This window comes from Dermochelys coriacea, chromosome 2 (genome assembly GCF_009764565.3).
Source record: "Dermochelys coriacea isolate rDerCor1 chromosome 2, rDerCor1.pri.v4, whole genome shotgun sequence".
NCBI lineage: Eukaryota > Metazoa > Chordata > Testudines > Dermochelyidae > Dermochelys > Dermochelys coriacea.
In genome coordinates, this window is record NC_050069.1 from 16182571 (window position 1) to 16206051 (window position 23481).

The 23481-nt window shown below is 46.0% G+C and overlaps 1 protein-coding gene across 3 annotated transcripts in view; it reads left to right on the forward strand.

Moving 5' to 3' along the window:
• Nucleotides 1-5380: 5380 nt before the first annotated feature.
• ST3GAL1 (ST3 beta-galactoside alpha-2,3-sialyltransferase 1) overlaps nt 5381-23481 on the forward strand; it is a 126357-nt gene continuing 108256 nt past the window's right edge. The window contains exons 1-3 of one of the 3 annotated variants that reach the window (XM_038389827.2): nt 5456-5599; nt 8710-8926; nt 9234-9295. The gene's annotated coding sequence lies outside the window, so the exon portion shown is untranslated. Of the gene's footprint in view, nt 5600-8709; nt 8927-9233; nt 9296-23481 lie in introns of all 3 variants that reach the window. The other 2 variants (XM_038389828.2, XM_038389825.2) reach the window with 2 other exon arrangements.

Below are 23481 nucleotides of genomic sequence, written 5' to 3' on the forward strand. Positions count from 1 at the left end.
ATTGTGTTTAAATGGGAAAACAAATAAACAGATTCGCATCTCTCTTCTCTGTAGGCATGTGCTCCCCCTTCCATAGAGCATAGCGGACAGATTCTTAGTGGGAGCAGCTTGTTAGAATATTAGCAACACATCAATGTAGCTTATGGAGCTGGTTTCCTCAGTAACCCTTTCTGAGGGTTCTACCTTGAGCACGGTCCAGTTTTGAATCTCATGGAATGTACAATAATCTGGATCTGGGATGATGTTGTGCAAGGAATGTATATGGATTTGCCTACATGGGAAAAATGTGACCAGTTATTCCAGTATCTTAAACCAATATAGTTATGCCAGTATAACTTCCCAGGTGGACACTCTTATTCTGAAATAAGAGTAACTTTTTGTCCACTTTAATTTACGCTACACCCAAAAAAGCCCCCCTTACACTGGAATAAGAGTGTCCACATGGGGAGTTATACAGGCATAACTATAGCCAATTAAATTCACAATTTAGCTTATGTTGGTATAGCTGTCCCATGTAGACAAGCTCAGTGTGTATCAAGTTTTGGTTTCTGGTCTCTTAGGGTACAATTCACAAAGGGATTTAGGTCCCTAACACCCACAGAAATGAAATGTTGGAGCTGCAGTGCTTAAATAGTCACTGGCACAGAGAGAGAGAGAGAGAGAGAGAGAGAGAGAGAGAATGACTGTGTAGCTTGGTGGTTAGGGCACTCATGTGGAACGTGGGAGACCCAGCATCTAATCCCCTTGTTCTAACTACTCTCTAATGATCCACAATGGAACAGCTTCTTGAGGGAGCCCCACAGTGGGTAGCATGCTCTCTCCAGCGGAGGTAGGAGATCCCCTGTTCAATCTTTTCTTCTCCTTCAAGCAGAGGGTGAGGGAATTGAACCAAGGTCTTTAGCATCCTAGGTGAGTGCTCTAACTAACTAGTGGGCTACAAATCATAACATGGGCACTGCTATCACCTTTGGCCAGTTTGCATGGAACAATGTAGGTGCCAAATTCGTTCGTGCAAGAAACTACTTCGGCAGTAAGTCACCTGGCTCCAGGAGATGTCTACACGTTTGTGGATCACTAGCAGAGCTAGGCCTCTGATTGCAGCCCATATTTAGGCAGCAATTTCCATGAGAGAGGCAGAGATTAGCACTCATCCTGGTCATTGGTCTCTCCCACTGACTATCTTAGGCAGCTCCTCCCCCTCCCCCCCATCTAGTGTAGGGCGACCAGATGTCCTGATTTTCTAGAGACAGTCAAGATTTTTTTTTTCTTATATAGGCTTCTATTACCCCCCCACCCCCTCCCGATTTTTCACATTTGCTGTCTGGTCACCCTAATCTAGTGTGCTGGCTTTTGTGCATTGCATTCTAAGGCACTTATCTCTCTACCCCGGGAGTTCTCAAACTGAGGGTCGGGGCTTATTACATGGGGGATTATTACACGGGGGGTCACGAGCTGTCACCCTCCACCCCAAACCCCGCTTTGCCTCCAGCATTTATAATGGTGTTAAATATATTAAAAAGTGTTTTTAATGTATAAGGGGGTCGCACTCAGAGGCTTGCTGTGTGAAAGGGATCACCAGTACAAAAGTCTGAGAACCCCTGCTCTACCCCTTCATTGTATAGAGAGCCTGGGCATTCAGGCTTTGTGTACCTCAGTGTGTTTCAGTGATTTTTTCTAACACCCAAAAGTTAGGTGTCCTTACACTCAGCATTGCAATGCCAGTCTGGACTTAGGAAGACATGTCTCCCATTGGCATGTTATTATATAATACAATTGTCCTTTCATGGAGGTATTTCCCCTCCAGTGAACCACATGGACACCATTAGAGACCTTTTACTAGGCTAGATAGATCACTGGTTTGACCTGGAGTGGTATAATTTTTCCCTTTCTACTCAGGGGCAATTGATGAATCCCAAACTTCATGCCCACATAGCAAAGTCAGCTGCATATGTTGTTAAATAGTTTTAGCAGTAGCGTTATCAACTGAATGTTTCAAGGGGATTCTTTAATGACGTAGTATTCTTTTTAATTCTTGCAATATTTTATAGCCATCTTAAAACTGCCTGATGCTTTTATTGAGAGGCCACAGTATATATAATTTACAGTGTCCTCTATTTCCATGTCAGCAAAGTAAAGTTTGAATTTTGAATTCCTTTTTTAAAAGGCCAGGATTTTGTTTTCTCTTTTCCAGCATGACCTCCATGGACCATGTGTTGCAGTAGGTCTGTAACAGGTACAGATTCTTTGCAAGCAATCTTGGGTGGGCGATAATCTAATGAGGTCATCTGTATATAGCAGGCATTTTATCTCAGAATCATTTAGTGGGATCCTGAGTTTGATGTCTGCTCCAGCAGAGGAGGTAGGTCACTGATTTATATGTTGGAACGGGTACAGTATTAAGCCTGCCCCCCTCTTCAATTGGGAAATAAGATTATCAGTTTGTATGCTGTTTATTTCTTATCATACAGTTAACAAATTGATACAGAGCCAATTATGTTGTACTAGTTGTTAGCAGTCCACTCTGAGTGGCTGTGACTATTAATTTCTGTACGTGCAGTGTGTGCATTTGACCTTGATAATTTCCTTAAGTAAAAACAGATTAATAGACACCACAGATGACTTGGATTTTCCCATATTGGAGGCCTCATCCCCCCAAAAGAGTTTAATTTACTGTTTGTAAATTCATAATATTTGTTGATCTCTGATGAAAAAGCCAAAGCTCAAATATTTTTTCTCTACTTGGCATAAAGAACAAGTGTCCCAAATTTCAAGACTAGCTCAGTAGGATGCTTGAATAGTTGAAATTCCAGAAGACTAATGGAATTCAACTGTGGAATTCATTGCTATATGAAACTACATTGAGGCTGAAAGCTCAAAAAAGAATTATACATGTTATATGGGTAATGTGAACATCCCATGGTACCTCTGATAAAACTATAAGGGATAGAAACCCTTATTTTCAGGACATAGTCAACCACTAACTGATCAGGTTAAGAGGAAGAGTTAACCTTTCTCTGTGGCCATAACCATCCACTACAGAGTTTCTTGCACCTATTTCTGGCCATTTTCAGAGACAGGAACAGATGCACCACTGGTCTGATGTGGTATGGCAATCCATATGTTCCTATGACTAGTGTGGGCTCAGTCAGCCTCCGCCACACCCGGGAGAGTTCTCAGAGGGAGGAGTTGAGGATGGGACAGCTAAGCACAGTTGGTGGCAGTCCACTGAGGAGAGCAAACATCTAATCCTCAGCTCCTGGAGAAGGGCTGGTTGAAAGCAAGAGCTCCTTGGACCACTGCTGCTTGACAGCCCGACTTCCAGGAAGGGATGGCTTGATGCTGATCGACTTTTAGTGGGACTATTGTTCTAGATTAGCCTTGAGCCCAGTTGGGGCCACAGCCTACCAAAGCCCTCTGAAGAAAGGGAGCCTGACCACACCTGCGGGGCCGTTCATTTATGTTCATTGTGTTGCCTGTTTGCTGACAACCCCTGAAGGGGCAGAAGGCCTGGGTCTCAGCCTCTCATCACTGGACTAGACTGAGGTGGTGGAACGCCTGTATGCTGCAGACCAGAGGCTGGGTGAATGAGCCCTGGGCAAGGATCCTGCTGACAGCAGTAATAGTGCAGGTCACTGTCACAAACACCGGCATTACAGTAGATGTTTCCCCACTATGTCTAGTTTGTAGCAGCTTTAGGTGCAGGCTTGGGTGCCAGCGATGAAGTGAGGCGGAATTTAGGCTCCTAAGTCACTTGGGGACTTTGGAAATGTTTGTCCATGGGTGTCCAGCTCCCGGCACCTAAGTCTCCTAGGTAACTGTGGAAATCCCAGTCCGAACACTTTTGTTAACATCTAAAAAGCTGGCACAAGTCTTTCCCGGCTCAGAAAGAAAGGGAGCGCTGTGGCCAGCAGTTCTCCGGGCAGGGAAGGATGGGGCTTGCTTGTGGGCGCCTGCTGGGGGCCGGAGAGCAGAGTCTGGTCCTCTTCTTACTTATGTTTCTGTCTCCCGCTCTGCCCTTCATTTCCTTTGCCCGCCCAGGTTTCCACGTGTAACTCACTGAAGTTAAAAGAACAGGAGGACGGGTGGCGCCTTAGAGGCTAACACATTTATTGGGAAGCATCAGCTTTCGCGAGCTACAGCCCCCTTCATCGCTGAAGTTAATCTCTCGCCCGCACTCCCTCCTCCCGATCTGTGTCCCTCGCTCTCCCCGGGTGCTTTGGGTTCGGACAGCGCCTGGAAGCACCGGTGTGTCCGGCATTCCCCCGCTTGCACGCTCCGCCCTTGCCCCTTTCCTCTTCCCCCCCCCGGCACGGTCTCTTTTCCTCTCCCCCCCCCGGCACGGTCTCTTTTCCTCCCCCCCCCGGCACGGTCTCTTTTCCTCTCCCCCCCCCCCGGCACGGTCTCTTTTCCTCTCCCCCCCCCGGCACGGTCTCTTTTCCTCTCCCCCCCCCCGGCACGGTCTCTTTTCCTCTCCCCCCCCCCGGCACGGTCTCTTTTCCTCTCCCCCCCCCCGGCACGGTCTCTTTTCCTCTCCCCCCCCCGGCACGGTCTCTTTTCCTCTCCCCCCCCGGCACGGTCTCTTTTCCTCTCCCCCCCCCTGGCACGGTCTCTTTTCCTCTCCCCCCCCCGGCACGGTCTCTTTTCCTCTCCCCCCCCCCGCACAGTCTCTTTTCCTCTCCCCCCCCCCGGCACGGTCTCTTTTCCTCTCCCCCCCCCGGCACGGTCTCTTTTCCTCTCCCCCCCCCTGGCACGGTCTCTTTTCCTCTTTCCCCCCCCCGCACGGTCTCTTTTCCTCTTCCCCCCCCCCCGGCACGGTCTCTTTTCCTCTCCCCTTCTTGCTGCCTGCGGCGCCGCCGCACCCTTGTGTGCCCCTGCCTCGCTTTCTTTCTTTCTTTCTTTCTTTCTTTCTTTCTTTCTTTCTTTCTTTCTTTCTTTCTTTCACGCCCCCTCTCCTTCCCTCTCGCTGGTTTTCTCTTTCATGCGCGCTCTCGCACTCTCTCCTTCTCGGCCTCTTGCGCTCCCTCTTTCTGAGCCTCCCGCTCTCCGCTTCTCCCTCTCTCTCTACCGCGCCCCTTCCTTCCCCCCCCCACCCCATCCAGCCCTTCCCTGGGCCGCCCCCTCGCTGTTTCTTCTCCTCCCTGCCCCCATCACCCCCTTTCCTCCCTCTAAGAGAGCCGGAGGACTGGTGGCGCCTTAGAGACTGAGGAATGTATCGGAGCACAAGCTGCCCTGAGCCGCAGCCCACTTCATCGGACTCTGCCTCTCCGGGCGAGGAGTAGCCGCAGCCGCCGGGTTTGGCCCCCGTCTCTGCTCCACGTGGCTCCGCGGGCGCTATATTAGGGTGCGCAGGGAGCCCTGCCGGCGAGAAGACGCCCAAGGCGGGGGGAGGCAGCTGACGGGCGGAGCAGCGGCTCGCCCGGGCTCCCACGCGGGAGCTGCCGCCCAGTCCCGCCGCCGGGGAGAGACAAAGGCGGCGGCGGCGGCGGCGGCGGCGGCGCTGGGATCCGCGGCCAGCGCCGAGGAGCCCCCGCCTTCCCCCCCGGACTTGGGAGTGGCCGGCCCGCTCGCCCTGCCCTTCCTCTGCTGGGGCGCTTCTCCGGTGAGCCGCTGGGACCCTCAGCCCCCGACGGGGCGGGGGGAGCGAGAGGGGATCCCGGGGAAAGGATGGGGAGAGTTCCGAGCGGGGAAGGGCGCAGTGGATTGGGGGTGGCACCAGGGGGCGCAGTGGCTGGCTGGATGGGGGGCGCAGTGGCTGGATGGGGGGCGCAGTGGCTGGCTGGATGGGGGGCGCAGTGGCTGGCTGGATGGGGGGGCGCAGTGGCTGGATGGGGGGCGCAGTGGCTGGCTGGATGGGGGGCGCAGTGGCTGGATGGGGGGGCGCAGTGGCTGACTGGCTGGCTGGGGGGGCGCAGTGGCTGGCTGGCTGGGGGGGCGCAGTGGCTGGCTGGGGGGGCGCAGTGGCAGGGGTGACACCGGCGGGGCAGAAGGATCCCGGAGCAGGAGAAGCGTTGGCGCAGGGCAGCCCCCTTGGGGGGCACTGAGCGTACGGAGGGGGTACGTACGCGGTAGGGTACGCGAGACCCGCCCACGGGGCCGGAGGTCAGCCCGGGGCGGCGGGCTGGCTCTGCGCTCGGTGGAGCCGCGGAGAGCTGGGGCAGGAGCCCGCGGGGATCCCCGCCAGCTGCCCGACTCCGCTAACGGGACAGAGGCGCTCGGCCCACAAGCTGCGAAGGCGCGGCCGCTCGGCTGCCCGCAACGCCTCTGCGCCCGGGGGCTGCGGGTGGCGAGGCCGCCGGCCCTGCGGGGATCTCGCTGTCGCCCCGTAACTTTGCCTCTAGCCCGGGGCCGCTCCCCGGGCCCCCCAGCTTGTGTGTGGAGCTGGGGCTGAACCAGCCGCCGGCCGGCACCCGCCCCCGGCTGGATCCCGGGCCCCCTGCTCCATGGAGCGGGCTGTGCGCTTCTCCCAGCGCAGCGCTCGCCTTGGGCTGCCCCTTCTCTTCCTTCCCTCCTTCCTCATCCCTTCGCAGCAAGCCCCTGCTCCCCGTCGCCTGCAGGCTGGCTGGACTCGCGGCGGCCGCTCAGCTGAGGAGGGGAAGAAGCTGTTCCCCGGGGGGGACAGGGGGGCTCTGGGTTTGATCTCTGCCGGCTGCTCCGTGTCAGGCAGAGAGGAAATGAAAAAAGTCATTCAATACCCTGTGGCTTTGCCCTCCGGGGACTCGAGAGACACAGCAGGACACTCGCTTCTTGAGCCACCCAGACGCGGTGTAGCCAGGCCGGCTGGTCGCTCGGCTTAGTTTGTTCTTTTCCTGAACGCTTGCCTGGGAAGAACTTTTGGTGGGTTGCTCCTTGCCTGTAAATCCTCTGCCGGACTGGGCTTGAGCTGTGTATTATTCCCCCTGCTCCTTCCAAAAAAGCTTTCTGAAAAGACGCCCACTTTCAGCCAGAGAGAGCCGAGCCAGGGCTTTGCCTCCCGGCGGCTCTGCAGTTGTTAATCCAGCAAAGAAGTTTTGGAAATGTTGGCAGATTGCGCCCGGGCCTCTCGTTGAGCAGATGGTCGCCCTGGTGGCTGTCGATACGGATAAATTAATGAAGGGACTTCTCATGTTTATTTGGATGATCAGCGGCTCTTTCCGGTCTCAGCTTTCTGGGGTAAATTCTGCAGCGTCCGCCGCATGGCACAAGTTAACTTTGGGTTTCAATGGGAAATTCCTCTCGGACTGAGAGGACACTGGTGTTGGGGAGGCTGTTTGAACGTCTGTTTGGCTTTGTTTCTCTGTTTTCCCGCACCCAGTGAAGAAGTATTTCAAGGTAATCTGACGCCCCCTCACTCAGGAGAAAGAAAAGGAGTACTTGTGGCACCTTAGAGACTAACAAATTTATTTGAGCATAAGCTTTCGTGAGCTACAGCTCACTTCATCGGATGCATTTTGTAGCTCACGAAAGCTTATGCTCAAATAAATTTGTTAGTCTCTAAGGTGCAACAAGTCCTCCTTTTCTTTTTGCGAATACAGACTAACAGGGCTGCTACTCTGAAATCACTCAGGAGAGAGTCCCACTGATGTGTTCGCTAATGTTAAATAGATTGGAAAGTTTAATGCCCCGTGTAGTTTGCCAGACTCATTGCTCTGCAAAAGCTCCTTATTTGGGGGCATGGGTAGGGGGTTGTGTCTCTAAAAGTTATGCTGCTTGTAGAAGTGACTGCATTATTCAGGGTTTGTCAGCCTTTCTGCTGTAAAGGATTATTTCTGGGTGAAAACTGGCATACAACTATGAGCAATATTTCTCTACCAAATTTTGGTGGGAGAGAAAAGGATCAGACATTTTCCCCTTATAAAACTGACAGCCTTCATGCTCTTAGGGGCCTGATCCTAGGCTCGAAATTCTCACTGACTTGATACCTTGTACAATCAGTTACTGAAGACTGTAGAGTATTTGGGGATTCCTTTTTTGGGAAAAGTAGTATAAACTCAAGTTAACTATACTAACTCAAACGGTTTTTACTTACAAATGTAATTTGGCACACAATTAGTAACATGAAGTAAAAATTATTAACGTCAAAGGTTAACAAATCACCGTTGTGCATGTTTTATTCCTAAAGCCAAGATTTTGTCATGGATATCTTTAGTCACAGACAGGTCATGGGCAATAAAGGAAAATTCAGGGATGCCCGTGACATGTCCTTGACTTTTTTACTAAAAATGTCTCTGACAAAAGGGGAAGCTGCGGAGTCTCCACACTGTGGCGGCTGGGCAGCTGCGGGGGCCCTGGCTCGGAGCTCCAGGGGTCCCCCACCGTCCCTGGCAGCTCGGAGGTCCAAGGGGCCCCTGCTGTTCACGGCCGCCGTGGGTGCCAAGGGAATCCTGCAGCTCCCAGTCGCCATGGGCTGAAGTCACAGAGCTCTTTGCAAGTCACGGATTCCATGACCTCCATGACAAAATTGTAGCCTTATTTTTTACATGTGTTTGAGATTCTCTCCTACAATGAGCACGTGTTCCAAATCCTTAACAAGACTACTTCTAGTCTTGGCATAAATTAAAACAAATGAAAGAATAAAAAATACATTCACACATATTTATTTGATAGAAATCTCATGTGTGGGTCTAATATGCATTTTAAAGAAATGTGTGCAGATGTACCATATATATTGAAATGACACATGTTCCTATAATAATACACTCTTAAAAATCTAAATTATGTATTTGCCTACAGGCTGTCATACTGTCTGGAGTGGTTCATGTCTGTGAGTACCAACCTCAGTGCAGACTGTCAAAAAGCAAGGCAGACACCCAAAGCTGGCTGTATGTTGTATAATTAGATTTCACCAACCTAGTAGCAAATGTTAATGCCTATAACAGTCTTAACATGGATCCACAGACAGTCCCGCTTGTGCATTCCAGTCTATCTACAGACCAGTCACTTATTGAAGGTCAGTTTGTACCTCATTTCATGCTACAGACAGTGTTTGTATCCAATCCTATAGTAAATTAAGGATTTATTAACTAGGGGGAAAAAATGGGTTATTTACAGGTTAAAGCGGGCAACATATATACACAAATGGGTTAGTCTATGGTTCCAAAAAGTGACTCCATCTGTCAGCAATGAATGTCTTGTAGTGTTAACCATGTTGACGCCAGAGATCAATGCTTTTGTTTCTTATCTTCAGCCCTATGATAGTCCAAAGAGCAAAGGGTTGAAAAATTTTCATGTGAGATATCTTTATTTTCTTCTTCCAGAATTCAAGTCGGTTGGACGAGCTTTCTGGAACATAACATCTTTATCTGCCAAAAGTGAGGAGGTTAGTTAAACAGAAATAAAAGGGTACAGCGCCAAAAGTAAAACCTGAAAATTTCTGTGTGGAAACTTTTTAAAGACACCGTAACAGAGGCTCAACTTAAATGTATACCCCAAATTAAACAACATAGTAAGAGAGCCAAAAAAGAGCCACCGTGGCTAAACAACAAAGTAAAAGAAGCAGTGAGAGGCAAAAAGGCATCCTTTAAAAAGTGGAAGTTAAATCCTAGTGAGGAAAATAGAAAGGAGCATAAACACTGGCAAATGAAGTGTAAAAATACAATTAGGAAGGCCAAAAAAGAATTTGAAGAACAGTTAGCCAAAGGCTCAAAGTAATAGCTTTTTTTTTTTTTTTTTTTTTAAGTACATCAGAAGCAGAAAGCCTGCTAAACAACCAGTGGGGCCACTGGATGATCAAGATGCTAAAGGAGCACTTAAGGACGATAAGGCCATTGCGGAGAAACTAAATGAATTCTTTGCATCGGTCTTCAAGGCTGAGGATGTGAGGGAGATTCCCAAACTTAAGCCATTCTTTTTAGGTGATGGATCTGAGGAACTGTCCCAGATTGAGATATCAGTAGAGGAGGCTTTGGAACAAACTGATGAATTAAACAGTAATAAATCACCAGGACCAGATGGTATTCACCTAAGAATTCTGAAGGAACTCAGATGTGAAATTGCAGAACTATTAACTGTAGTCTGTAACCTGTCATTTAAATCCGCTTCTGTACCAGGTGACTGGAGGATAGCTAATGTGACGCCAATTTTTAAAAAAGGGCTCCAGAGGTGATCTCAGAAATTACAGGCCTGTAATGACTTCAGTACCGGACAAACTGGTTGAATCTACAATAAAGAACAATATGGTCAGACATAGAGATTAACAACATTTGTTGCGGAAGAATCAACATGGTTTTAGTAAAGGGAAATCATGCCTCACCAATCTACCAGAATTCTTTGAGGGTGTCAACAAGCATGTGGACCAAGGGGATCCAGTGGATAGAGTATACTTAGATTTTCAGAAAGCCTTTGACAAGGTCTCTCACCAAAGGCTCTTACGCAAAGTAAGCTGCCACAGGATAAGAGGGAAGGTGTTCTCATGGATTGGTAACTGGTTAAAGGGAAACAAAGGGTAGGTTAAATGGTCAGTTTTCAGAATGGAGAGACGTAAATAGTGGTATCCCTCTGGGGTCTGTTCTGGGACCAGTCCTATTCAACATATTCATAAATGATCTGGAAAAAGGGGTAAACAGTGAGGTGGTAAAATTTGCAGATGATACAAAATCACTAAAGATAGTTAAGACCCAGGCAGACTGCAAAGAGCTACAAAAAGATCTCTCAAAACTAGGTGACTGGGCAACAAAATGGCAGATGAAATTGAATGTTGATAAATGCAAAATAATGCACATTGGAAAGCATAATCCAAACTATCCATATAAAATGATGGGGTCTAAATTAGCTGTTACCACTCAAGAAAGAGATCTTGGAGTCATTGTGGATAGTTCTCTGAAAACATCCACTCAGTGTATAGTGGCAGTCAAAAAAGCGAACAGAATGCTGGGAATAATTAAGAAAGAGATAGATAATAGGACAGAAAATATCATGTTGCCTCTATATACATCCATGGTACGCCCACAACTTGAATACTGTGTGCAGATGTGGTCACCTCATCTCAAAAAAGATGTATTGGAATTGGAAAAGGTTTAGAAAAGGGCAACAAAAATTATTAGTGGTATGGAACGGCTTCTGTATGAGGAGTCATTAATAAGACTGGGACTTTTCACTTGGAAACAAAACAACTAAGGGGGTATATGGTTGTGATCTATAAAATCATGACTGATGTAGAAAAAGTAGATAAGAAAGTGGTGTTTACTTCTTCTCATAACACAACAACTAGGGGTCACCAAATGAAATTAATAGGTAACAGGTTTAAAACAAATAAAAGGAAGTATTTGTTCACACAACGCACAATCAACCTCTGGAACTCCTTGCCAGAGGATATTGTGAAAGCCAAGACCATAACAGGGTTCAAAAAAGAACTAGATAAGTTCATGGAGGATAGGTTCATCAATGGCTATTAGACAGGATGGGCAGGGATGATGTCCCTAGCCTCCATTTGCCAGAAGCCGGGAATGGTCAATAGGGGATGGATCACCTGAATACAGACTAACACGGCTGCTACTCTGAAATCACTCAGGAGAGAGTCCCACTGATGTGTTCGCTAATGTTAAATAGATTAGAAAGATGGAGCTGGCATAACCAACATGTAAAAAGCAGCGTGACAGCACAGACAGAGCAAAAGTAAGAGGGAAATCTTGGCACCCAGCCCTCTCTTCGGTGGATATCTTCTCTGCTTTAATCCGAACTTTTTTTAAAAAAAATCTGTTTATTCATTTCTTAAATATCTGACCACTCATACTTTGTTAGAGTATCCTTAAATAGAATGATTGTTATTTAAGAGGGTATGTTCCAAGTTAGCAAAAGACTGAGTCTTGCAATAAAGAGTAAGTAGCTTTAAATTAGCTCATTTTCAGTTTTACTTTAAAACTATTAACAACAGGACTAAGTTAAAAGGAATTAGAGTGAAGAGTCTTAATGCCTGGTAGGATGCACTCAAATGCATTTTTTTTTAAAGCCATCAACAAATGGGCTTGAGGTGCGTCTAGGGCTCTTACTTGAAACGCCCAAGAGGATGTGTGGTTTTGTGAAAGAATTACTATTGGACCCAATGCTTTCTTCTCTATTCCACAATTAGACAGACAATGAGTCAAATTCAAACTGATTGAATCAGTGGATTAGCAATTTCGCTCTATAATCCAAGGACCCATAACATCCTGGAGAGGACAATTTATCGCAAAAGAAAAGCAGCAATGATTTCTTCCAACCTGGGATACGTTGATCTATGTTGGAGTTTGTGCACTTCCTCATTTTTCATTTCGTAATGTGATAAATAAGGGATTTATCTGCCCCTGTTTGAGGCATGTGTATCTATATAACTTTCAAATTCTGAACCCAGCGTGCCTCCATGGTCCAAATGCTAGGTCACAAAGAGGTATGATGGAGTTGGAACTCCCCTGTTTACAATAATATAATTCTATTGTGATTAAACACCTTAGCTAAGACATCAGAATGGAATCAATGACCTATTCAGATCCATCATTTTAATTTAGTCATTGCTCTCAGAAACCTGCTTTGCTTCTCCTGTCTAGCAAGTTAGTTGCTATTTTATTCTCTGTAGGTTCTTATACTGTGCTCATCACTGCAATATCTGAACACCATCTAGTAATGCAGTAAGCAACATCTGCCACGTTTGTTCTCTTATCCTTTCCCCAGTGGGAGAAGTATGTGCAGTGAAGTGTCTTATAATTATTTTTTAAATTCCCAAACAATATATACCTAGATATATAGCAGTGTGCGTATGTTAGAAAAAGCAACATCAGACATGTGCCTTGCACGTAGAGCAGAAGGTGGTGAGTCCTTAATTCCTGTAGGTACTGCTGTTAGAAGTGTCCTTTTGGCATGTTGATGGGGCACATAAGCCTTTTAAAGATATTTTGCTATCTAACAAAACTTTGGCGTGCATTTTTTCCCATCTACATCCAAATGCAAACAAAAAATTTCTCTAATGTAATTACTCGCTGTGTACTTGAATTCCCTTGACTAAAGGAGAAACTGCACAACAAAGTCGGTCTGGAAAGCAATGGGGATATTTGTTACAAATCTGCTTGTGGTATGTGGGTTGTATTAGAGACAGAAAAGTCTTGCAGTTAAGGCGTTGGACAGAGACTTGGGACATCTGAATTTAATTTAATTCATAGATCTGCCACTGACTTTTTGTGACTGAGAGAGCCAATTAATCTCTGTGTATATCTAAGCTGCAATAAGACCCGCAGCACGGCTGCCACTGGCTTGGGTCAGCTGCCTTGGGCTCTTGGGGTTTGAGCTGTGGGGTTATAAAATTGCAGTGTAGAGGTCTGTGCTCGGACCTTCTCCACCACCCCGTGTCCCCTAGCCCCCATCCCCCAGCCTAAGCTTGAACATCTATATTACTATTTTTAGCCCTGAACCCAAAGAGCCCTGACCCAATCTCTGAGACTCTGTGTTGTTTTTTATCACAGTGGAAACACACCCACAGTGTCTTAGTTCTCCAGTTGTAAATCAGGTATAACAATGCTTCAGTCTGTCTTACCTATTTTCATTGTAAGCTCTTTGAAACAGGATGTGTTTATATGCCTCTTGGCCATCAGAATCTAAGCTTTCTTTTTCCACATTTGTTATCTCTTCCATCCTCTGATACTCCCTCCCTTTTTTATTTAATGCTCACAATTATCTATTCACAACTATGGATGACGTGTCCATGTCTCCCGCCTGCCACTTGCAATGTGTACAAATTAGGACTCTGGACAAGGTGGAACTAGAAAGCCCCTGTCCCTTGCAACAGATTGTGCTATATGGCCAATTTAAGAACTGCCCGCAACACAGAGGAAGGCCAAAGCTCTGATACAGTGACACGGTCTAGCAAGGCCTCCAGAAATTCAGCATTCCCACTGACAACTGGGAAGATCCTGCCCACTATCACTGCAGAGAGCCAACAGAGAAGTCATGCTGAGGCCTGCGGGCAAATCAGGAAGTGGAGTGTGCTCCAAAGGCCAACCTCCATCTGGCGAGTGGACCTGTAGCTGCTGTGAGAAGGTTTGCACTCACACATCAGGCTCTTTTCCCATACCATTGCTAAGCACCACTGATGGGCCAACTCTGTATGAGGACTCCTTCCCTACTGAGTGTACTCCCACTGATTTAGGAGAGAGTGGAGTACGAGTAAAAACAGCAGGATTAGCCCCAATGGAGCAGTACTGAGGCTACTTTAAGTCAAATGCACAAAACGGGTTTTGGAGGGCCCACTAATCTTAAAGGATTAATTGAACTTTGTCTGTTTTGAACTTTGCCCAGAGTAGAACTGATTGAAACAGAAAATATGGTCATATAAAAGCACTGAATTAGGTCTGGCTTCAATTCTTGGCTCTTTCCCAATTTGTGTCCTTGAACAAGTCATTTCATCGGTCTTCATTCTCTTCTCTAAGAATAAAATGTGGAGCATAATATCTCCTTTGTCTGTAGCGAGTGTAGACAGGGTGCTGGAACAAATTTTATAGTGGGGGTGCTGCCATTGAACCAAACTGTAAACCCTGTCTATGATGGAAACTACATCAATCCAGAGGGTGCTGCAGGACCCCTACTTCTAGCACCTCTGGTGTAGACTGTAAAATCTTTGGGACAGAAATCTCTCATTGCTTCCTTTGTTATTCTGTAAAGTTACACTTTAAAAAAATCGACAACTAGAATAAGCCCCTGGCATTGGGGGTGGGGGAGAAGGGAGGCTCTGTGCAGCACCCTAATAAAAAGAAAGTGTAGTTATTGGTTTTTCAACACATTATACAGAAACCATGATGGGAGCTGTTGAACGGAGCACCTGTTAGTAATGGAAAAGGTCAGTGCACAACGTTCTTGTCATGAGGCTGTAACTTAAAGACATTGACCTCTGTTGCTGTTCCTCAGTGGGAAGGCTTTCTCTCCCCATGGCAGTGATTCTCACACTCCAAAGAAGTGGAGTGCCTTTGCCCCTTATCCCACACACCAGGCGGTCAGTCCTAAGCTGTACCATGCTGACCCAGGTGACAAGAGGGTTGAGGAACAAGGTGGATGCAAATCAATGTTAACATCAAATAATTTTTAAAATTTAAATAGTATTTTTTTTACTTTCTCATGTAAATTATTGTTTTCTTTTTGCAAATAAATCTGTTTAAAATGAAATCTAAATTTAGTACAAACTCTCTGTTAAGGCCTAAACTTCTTATAATGTCTTAAAACTTTTAAATAACAATACATTTTCTGAATCTGTGAGCTTCTATAAAAACTTTTGAGTTAAAGGCTGCATTTCTAAATAAAGAAAGAATTGGGACAAACATCTAACTTTTGTGGTCAAGCATTATAAATATAGCACAATAGGTCATCTTAAGTAATGTAGGCGATTGTATCATTTTCAGGAGACTTAGGCAAGTAGGAACTTAAGCTCCAGTTACTTTCCCTTAAGCATATTAGAAAATTTTCCCAGACTGACCAGAAATAATCAGTTTACTTAACTGATTACAGTTAATCCCTCTCTTCTTTTATTAAACTATTTAGTTATAAATGTGAAACATGTTTTTATAGGAGAAGTTTATGTATTCAAAACATTCAAGGCTGTTTTGTTTAATAAAAATAAATTTTATAAGCTGTTTTATATGTTTCATTCAATTTCATTACCATCCCAGTGAGCAAAAAGTTAACTACCTAGTAAATAAGCAGTATATTGTTTACCATTTTCTCACATACTAAAAATATACAATTAATAAGAATCTGAAAATATTAAGCTGTATAATTGCTTAAATAAATGTGTATAGTCATATCTTACCCTCTTAGATAGCAAAAAGGTGTACCAAATTTCGCGTACAGGTTCTCTTTAGTGTAGATCAACATGTTTTAATGGTTATATCAACCAGTGAGAATGTACCTTTCTTTGGAAAATAACTGAAGTACAAGTGGAAAAGTTGATTTAAATGAAGGCTTTCCACTTGGTGATTTAAATCAATTCACCATAGTGAGGAAAAAGTTGGCACTAGGCACTTTTCTTTTCCCTGATCCTCTCTCAGCTGGAGACTGAAACGGTCCCCAGTGTAACCTAGAGTAGCCCTACAGCTGCTCTAAAATATGCTGTCTGCATCCAGCAGCTGCAGTGGTTGAGGATCTTGCAGACAACTGTGGACTCCACCTCCAGCAAGACCTCTGCCCATCCTCCATTCACCCTGTGCAGAGAAGGGAGGTTGATGGTGATGTAGAACTGGTTACGCCAGCTTTCTGCAACCCTACAATTCCTTTTGGTAAGGAGAAATCCTTGTCTACTCCTTCAGGGCAGCTTTCTGCAGTGGGGGGAGGAACTGGCATTGAGAATTGAGCCCCAGGTATTAAATTGGATGCACATTTTAAAAGGTCTCCAGACTAACTAAATAATATGGTCATTTCCCAGGGATTAGTGAGCTTTTTTTAAAAAAAAAAAAATTAGCTCTCTAGTGCTTAACAGAAGAGCAAAGGTTGCTGCTTTTAAAGAGTATTTAAACTGGTAAATCATTCTTGGTACTTGTCTTTTTAATCAATACATTACACTTACATTTCTGAAATGTCTTTAGTGTTGGCATACCAGGCTGCTGTCACAGCTCAGTGAAGAATACAATAAATGCATCAATTAAATCTGAAAAAATCCTTCAGTTCATATAACTCTAATAGGGAACAACATTGCCTAAATTCCAGTTTCTGATATGAATCAGATTCCTTATCTATGGACCCCGTTCCATGCAAGCTGCACATACCTGTTCAATGTCAATTGCTCACAGGTGCAATCTAAAGCTAGGTATCCAAAAAATGAGCAAAATTTACAGGCCACCATTGAAAATTTGGTCATAAGCAAGTTCCCCAAAATCATACAAGTAGTTGGGGGCACATCTGGGATTAGAACAGGATTTCTCAAGTGTGGCCACCGTGGCTGCATGCGGCCACTGTGGGCTTCACTGCGGGCAGCCACAGCGTCCTGGGAAGTGACCAGAGGAGGGGAGGGCAAAGCAGTGGCCCCTCCCACAGGACCACCAGCAGGGGTTAGCCCCTGCTCCCATCTGAAGCCACAAATGTTGGAGGAACAGACAGCCACGTGGTGATGCTTGAGCTTTGGGCTTCAGCCTGGGGTGGCAGGTTCCAGCCCTGGATCCTGGCTGTGGGTGAGAACCCCTGGATTACAACATGCAGCAGGATGGTTCTTTGCCATGAATTCCCTCCAACAACCCACAGTTGTTGCCATGAATTCCCTCCAACAACCCACTCCAAAATGTGCCCTTTTAAATCCTCTTACATTGTCTTTCTTCATCGTCTGTCGGATTCCAGTATTCCATCCGTCTATGGGCTTCTCTTTACTGCAGAGTTAACTTGAGTTATAACCCTAACTTGAGTCCTGTCCACATAGGACCATCACCCTTAATTTGAGTGTGGTGATGCATTTATAACTTGGGCTGTCAGCCTTTTGGGTGTGTGTGCATAGGTTACCACTGGAGGTAGCACAGCTCATTAGTTGCTAACACAATTGCTGTGTACTACTCGTGTTATTTTACAGGATGGCTGCTCTCAGTCAAGATGATTTAACTCAAGTGCAGATAACTTGTGTTTCTTCTGCAGTGAAGACATTGCCTATTTCAAACAAGAGAAGGACTCTTTCCATTTTTTGGTCTATAATTCAAAGTAGGTTTCTTCATTCTTTCCTACCACAAATAAAATGTGGTTACAGTCAGAAAAAATGACTGTCAAAGCAAAACCCCAAGGATTTCTCTTTGTGACATGAGTTCCAAATCAGACCTGCTAAATTTACTAGGCAAAAGAACGTGCTTGTTTCCAGTCCTACAAATGCAAATGAAGTCCAAAAATCAGGCTGCTTTTCTACCTCTTACATTAAAGACTCTTTACTGGTGTCAATCAAATTTGTCTACTACTAACGCTGATGGTGTGTAAGGCCTATCATTTTCCAAAGAACAAGCTAGAGTTCGCGTTGCTGTTAATAGGAAGTGGTTAGCAGAAATTTTGCTAGAACGGTGTAATTTTAACAGCCCTTAACTGCATTGCAAAGGTTATGGCATTATGGGAGAACATACCTAATTATTTCTCTGCAGCATGTACTATTCTAAAATGATAAAATAATTTACAAATGCAATGTGGAGATCGAGGGGAGAGGGAAGTGGCACTGGTCTTCTGCTGTCTAAAAGGTGGAGTAAATATTAACATAAACAGGCCCTTAGAAAAGCTTTCTCTTCTTACTTGCGTATGCGAAAGGAGGAGCTCAAATACAAACTGACCCTCTTAATAAGACACCCTCTCAGAAGTGGAAGACATTAATCCTCTGTAATGAACTTGGGAGGGCAAGGCTGGTGTGTGGTTTCTGTTTAAGCTGCATTAAGGGCCTGATTACAAAAGCATAGGTTCCTTTGTTAATTTAAATCCTCTTTCTGAGCTAAGCAAATAAACTGATCTAATTTGTGGTTCAGTCATGGGTTGATTTGGCACAGCACTGATTGCTTGAGTTGTGCAGCCATGGGAATACAGAGGGCAATATCCCTGCAGATAAAGCACCTTTATGCTTTGCCATAAGAAGCAAAATCTAAATGAGGAAACATTCACCTTGCCAACCTAGCCCTGCGTTGCCCTGACATGCCAACCTAGCCCTGCGTTGTTTGATATATTGGATATCTTGGCCTAAGTAGAAGTGATCATTCTGAAACCTCCATATAGCAATGCCCGGCTCTACCTTGTGAAGTATTGAATGTGTGTGATAGTGATATTAGGTCTGATTCCTAATAAAGCTTTGGAAAAAAAGCTGATCTCTCTTTTCTTTCTGTCTCTTATTTCTTTCCAGTTCTGCTCTCAGTTTCTCCTCTGCTACTGTCCAAAGTCTGTCTCCACTCTACTGTTTCTCTTCACCCCCAGCCCCTTCAGTCCACTTTTTTCCCCCCTCTTCCCTTTCCACTCTGCACTCTTATCTCCATTCTTATTTGCATTATTAGTCCTCCCCTTATTCTCTATGTGGACTGTTCTGCCTTTCACCTGCCATTGCGGGACCCAAATCTGCAAGGTGCTGATGTAACGCTGACAGAATCGAACCTGGGACTTGTGGAGCTAAATGCATTAGCCTCTGTTGCATGAGCTAAAAGCCACATAACTCTTAGCTAAGGCTGTAGCAGACTCCTCAAACTCTAGATTGTTTAGGTGCCGCAAGGGGGGAACAGAGCACCACACCAAGCAGACCTGGGGTCCTCTCAATTCATTCTGAGGGTCATGAATGCTGAGAGTACTCAGCACTGGTGACACTCAGGTCAGGCCCCATCTGTGGGAGGATAGACTTGTGGCAAAAGCACTCTAGGTAGGAGCATAGGCTTCTATTCTTGAATCATCAGACTTCCTGTCTGAGCTCATGTCACCTCTCTGCCTCAGTTTTGCTGTCTGTTAGTAACTAACCTTCAGGGTTGCCAAGGCCAAATTCATAGTCTATGTACAATGCTTGAAGAGACTGCGAGGAAGGTGTGATGGCCACTCTCTGGGTTGAGGCACCAGGGGTTGACTGAGAAACCTCCAGCCCTGGACGCAGGAGCTGCTACAGCTTGATTTAAAAGGCCAAGGCTCTGGGACTTGCTGTGGTATCAACTCATATGCTGTGTGGATGTGCAGAGGGGACCCTGTAACACACACACACTCACCAGTGCATTACAAAGGCGCTGCCAAATTCAGCCTAACTTTATAGCACCATCTGCTTTCTCCTCCACTCAAGCAGTGATACGGCCACTTGTGCTGAAAGAGATGGGACAGGAATCAGGTATGAGCTAGATCAGCCACTCTTTTTTTTCATAGCTATTTGTGTACTAGTTGGGTGAGACAAGAGGCAAACGTTATGTTCCAGAATAATGCAGTGTGTCATCTAACTTGCTATGATAGTCAAAGCAGACTGTGGGTAATGAATACCAATATAAATAAAGGCATTTAAAACTGGGAATACTAAAGCTTGAAACAGCATCCTAGAGAGCACAGGTGTCAAGCTAGCTGGATTCTTGAGCTGGTAGTAATGAACTCTTTATATCAGATAATAAGCCCCCTGCTCCTAAGCCACCTGGAACACACACATGTGCTGATACCTTAAATGGCTTCTCAGTGTTCTCTTGATAAATGGAGAAGTGGAGGACACACTGGGAAACACAGAAGCTGACTAGCATGTATGACTGCAGTAAGCCCAGTAACGATATGGGCTACAAAAGAACTTATCCAGAGGTCATTAACCTTGTAATTCTCAACACAACATCATTTGGCTGTGAAACCAATGCCTTAGACCTTGGAATCGTTAAGAAGCAGTTAGCTAAGGACCAATAGATCTGTCCCACTGGACTAGCCATGGGTATGTGTACAGATGTGTAACCCAGGCCTGCTTGGTATGGTGCTCTGTCCCCCTCTAGTGGCATCTAGAGCAGAGGTTCTCAAACTGGGGGTCATCACCCCTCAGGGGGGTCACAAGGTGGTTACATGGGGGTTGTGAGCTGTCAGCTCCATGGGGCTGATAGTCATGAGCCCCCATTAAATTAAATCCCCCCCCCTTTTTAATTTATAATAGGGGGGTCACACTCAGAGGCTTGCTGTGTGAAAGGGGTCACCAATACAAAAAGTTTGAAAACCACTGATTTAGAGATATAAGTGTTGAGTCTACTATAGCCTTGGCTAAGAGGCATATGGTGTTTATCTCATACACATAGCTTCCCAGGTTCTATCCTGCCTGCCAACAACTGGGGTCTGCTGGCATTACAACTGCATAACATCAAGCTGTTTCATAGGATGTTTAGGAATTGAAAGGGTCTCAGTCACATATATGACATGGCACTTCCCTCTGTCAATGATGTGGAGTTTATTTGCAGAATACAGTATGGAGGGGAATACTGGTGAAGTGGGATGAATACAAGGCACAAAGTAACAAAGAAAACAGTTATTATCACTTGTGAAAGTATGGAAGTAACTCCATTCAAGTTACATGGGTGTTAACTGGGTGCAAGTGGGCTCAGAGTCACGCACACTCTCTGTAGCATATCTGCTGCCACTAGTAGTGGGTTGGGCTCAGAAGAGCTAGAGGTGTCTTTCTATCTGCACATAGCTGCTTCTAATGTTCTGCTGTCCTGAAGGGTCATGGAAGTGAGGGAGAGCGGGACTATGAGGTGATCTAGCCTGTCTTCCCACTGCTGAAGGTTTGTTCCTTATAATGCTGTCCTGATTCTACATTGCCTTGTACAGTCCCACATGTGCAAAGTGGTAGTAAGATGCTACTAAATCGGAATTATATTGTTATACCACTTTGCACAGGTGTAAATGACTATGCAAGGGCAGAACTGCAGCAGGACCTAGGTCTCCAGTGCTTTGCCCTGTCTCATCCAGATGGGGCTTCCCCCCACTCATCTTAGGATACTGTTCTAAAGCAGAAGTGAAAAAAGAACAATGCTTGAATGAATTTAGCCTACGGCATCTACACAGCACGTTAGCAGTCGTGTAGGCCAAGGATCAAGAGAGCAGGTGGTTGGAGAAAGATGATGAATAATCATCTTATCCTTATCAGCAGTCAACGAGGGATGGTAGTGCTGGATAAACAATGTGCTGGTGGCAAGGAAATAAAAGAGCTCTAAAGATATGCAGTACATCGGTGCAAGACCACTTACCCTGTTGACAGTAGTAGGGATCATAGAATCATAGAATCATAGAATATCAGGGTTGGAAGGGACCCCAGAAGGTCATCTAGTCCAACCCCCTGCTCAAAGCAGGACCAAGTCCCAGTTAAATCATCCCAGCCAGGGCTTTGTCAAGCCTGACCTTAAAAACCTCTAAGGAAGGAGATTCTACCACCTCCCTAGGTAACGCATTCCAGTGTTTCACCACCCTCTTAGTGAAAAAGTTTTTCCTAATATCCAATCTAAACCTCCCCCATTGCAACTTGAGACCATTACTCCTCGTTCTGTCATCTGCTACCATTGAGAACAGTCTAGAGCCATCCTCTTTGAAACCCCCTTTCAGGTAGTTGAAAGCAGCTATCAAATCCCCCCTCATTCTTCTCTTCTGCAGACTAAACAATCCCAGCTCCCTCAGCCTCTCCTCATAAGTCATGTGCTCTAGACCCCTAATCATTTTCGTTGCCCTTCGTTGTACTCTTTCCAATTTATCCACATCCTTCCTGTAGTGTGGGGCCCAAAACTGGACACAGTACTCCAGATGAGGCCTCACCAGTGTCGAATAGAGGGGAACGATCACGTCCCTCGATCTGCTCGCTATGCCCCTACTTATACATCCCAAAATGCCATTGGCCTTCTTGGCAACAAGGGCACACTGCTGACTCATATCCAGCTTCTCGTCCACTGTCACCCCTAGGTCCTTTTCCGCAGAACTGCTGCCGAGCCATTCGGTCCCTAGTCTGTAGCGGTGCATTGGATTCTTCCATCCTAAGTGCAGGACCCTGCACTTATCCTTATTGAACCTCATTAGATTTCTTTTGGCCCAATCCTCCAATTTGTCTAGGTCCTTCTGTATCCTATCCCTCCCCTCCAGCGTATCTACCACTCCTCCCAGTTTAGTATCATCCGCAAATTTGCTGAGAGTGCAATCCACACCATCCTCCAGATCATTTATGAAGATATTGAACAAAACGGGCCCCAGGACCGACCCCTGGGGCACTCCACTTGACACCGGCTGCCAACTAGACATGGAGCCATTGATCACTACCCGTTGAGCCCGACAATCTAGCCAGCTTTCTACCCACCTTATAGTGCATTCATCCAGCCCATACTTCCTTAACTTGCTGACAAGAATGCTGTGGGAGACCGTGTCAAAAGCTTTGCTAAAGTCAAGAAACAATACATCCACTGCTTTCCCTTCATCCACAGAACCAGTAATCTCATCATAAAAGGCGATTAGATTAGTCAGGCATGACCTTCCCTTGGTGAATCCATGCTGACTGTTCCTGATCACTTTCCTCTCCTCTAAGTGCTTCAGGATTGATTCTTTGAGGACCTGCTCCATGATTTTTCCAGGGACTGAGGTGAGGCTGACCGGCCTGTAGTTCCCAGGATCCTCCTTCTTCCCTTTTTTAAAGATGGGCACTACATTAGCCTTTTTCCAGTCATCCGGGACTTCCCCCGTTCGCCACGAGTTTTCAAAGATAATGGCCAAGGGCTCTGCAATCACAGCCGCCAATTCCTTCAGCACTCTCGGATGCAATTCGTCCGGCCCCATGGACTTGTGCACGTCCAGCTTTTCTAAATAGTCCCTAACCACCTCTATCTCTACAGAGGGCTGGCCATCTCTTCCCCATTTTGTGTTGCCCAGCACAGCAGTCTGGGAGCTGACCTTGTTAGTGAAAACAGAGGCAAAAAAAGCATTGAGTACATTAGCTTTTTCCACATCCTCTGTCACTAGCTTGCCTCCCTCATTCAGTAAGGGGCCCACACTTTCCTTGGCTTTCTTCTTGTTGCCAACATACCTGAAGAAACCCTTCTTGTTACTCTTGACATCTCTTGCTAGCTGCAGCTCCAGGTGCGATTTGGCCCTCCT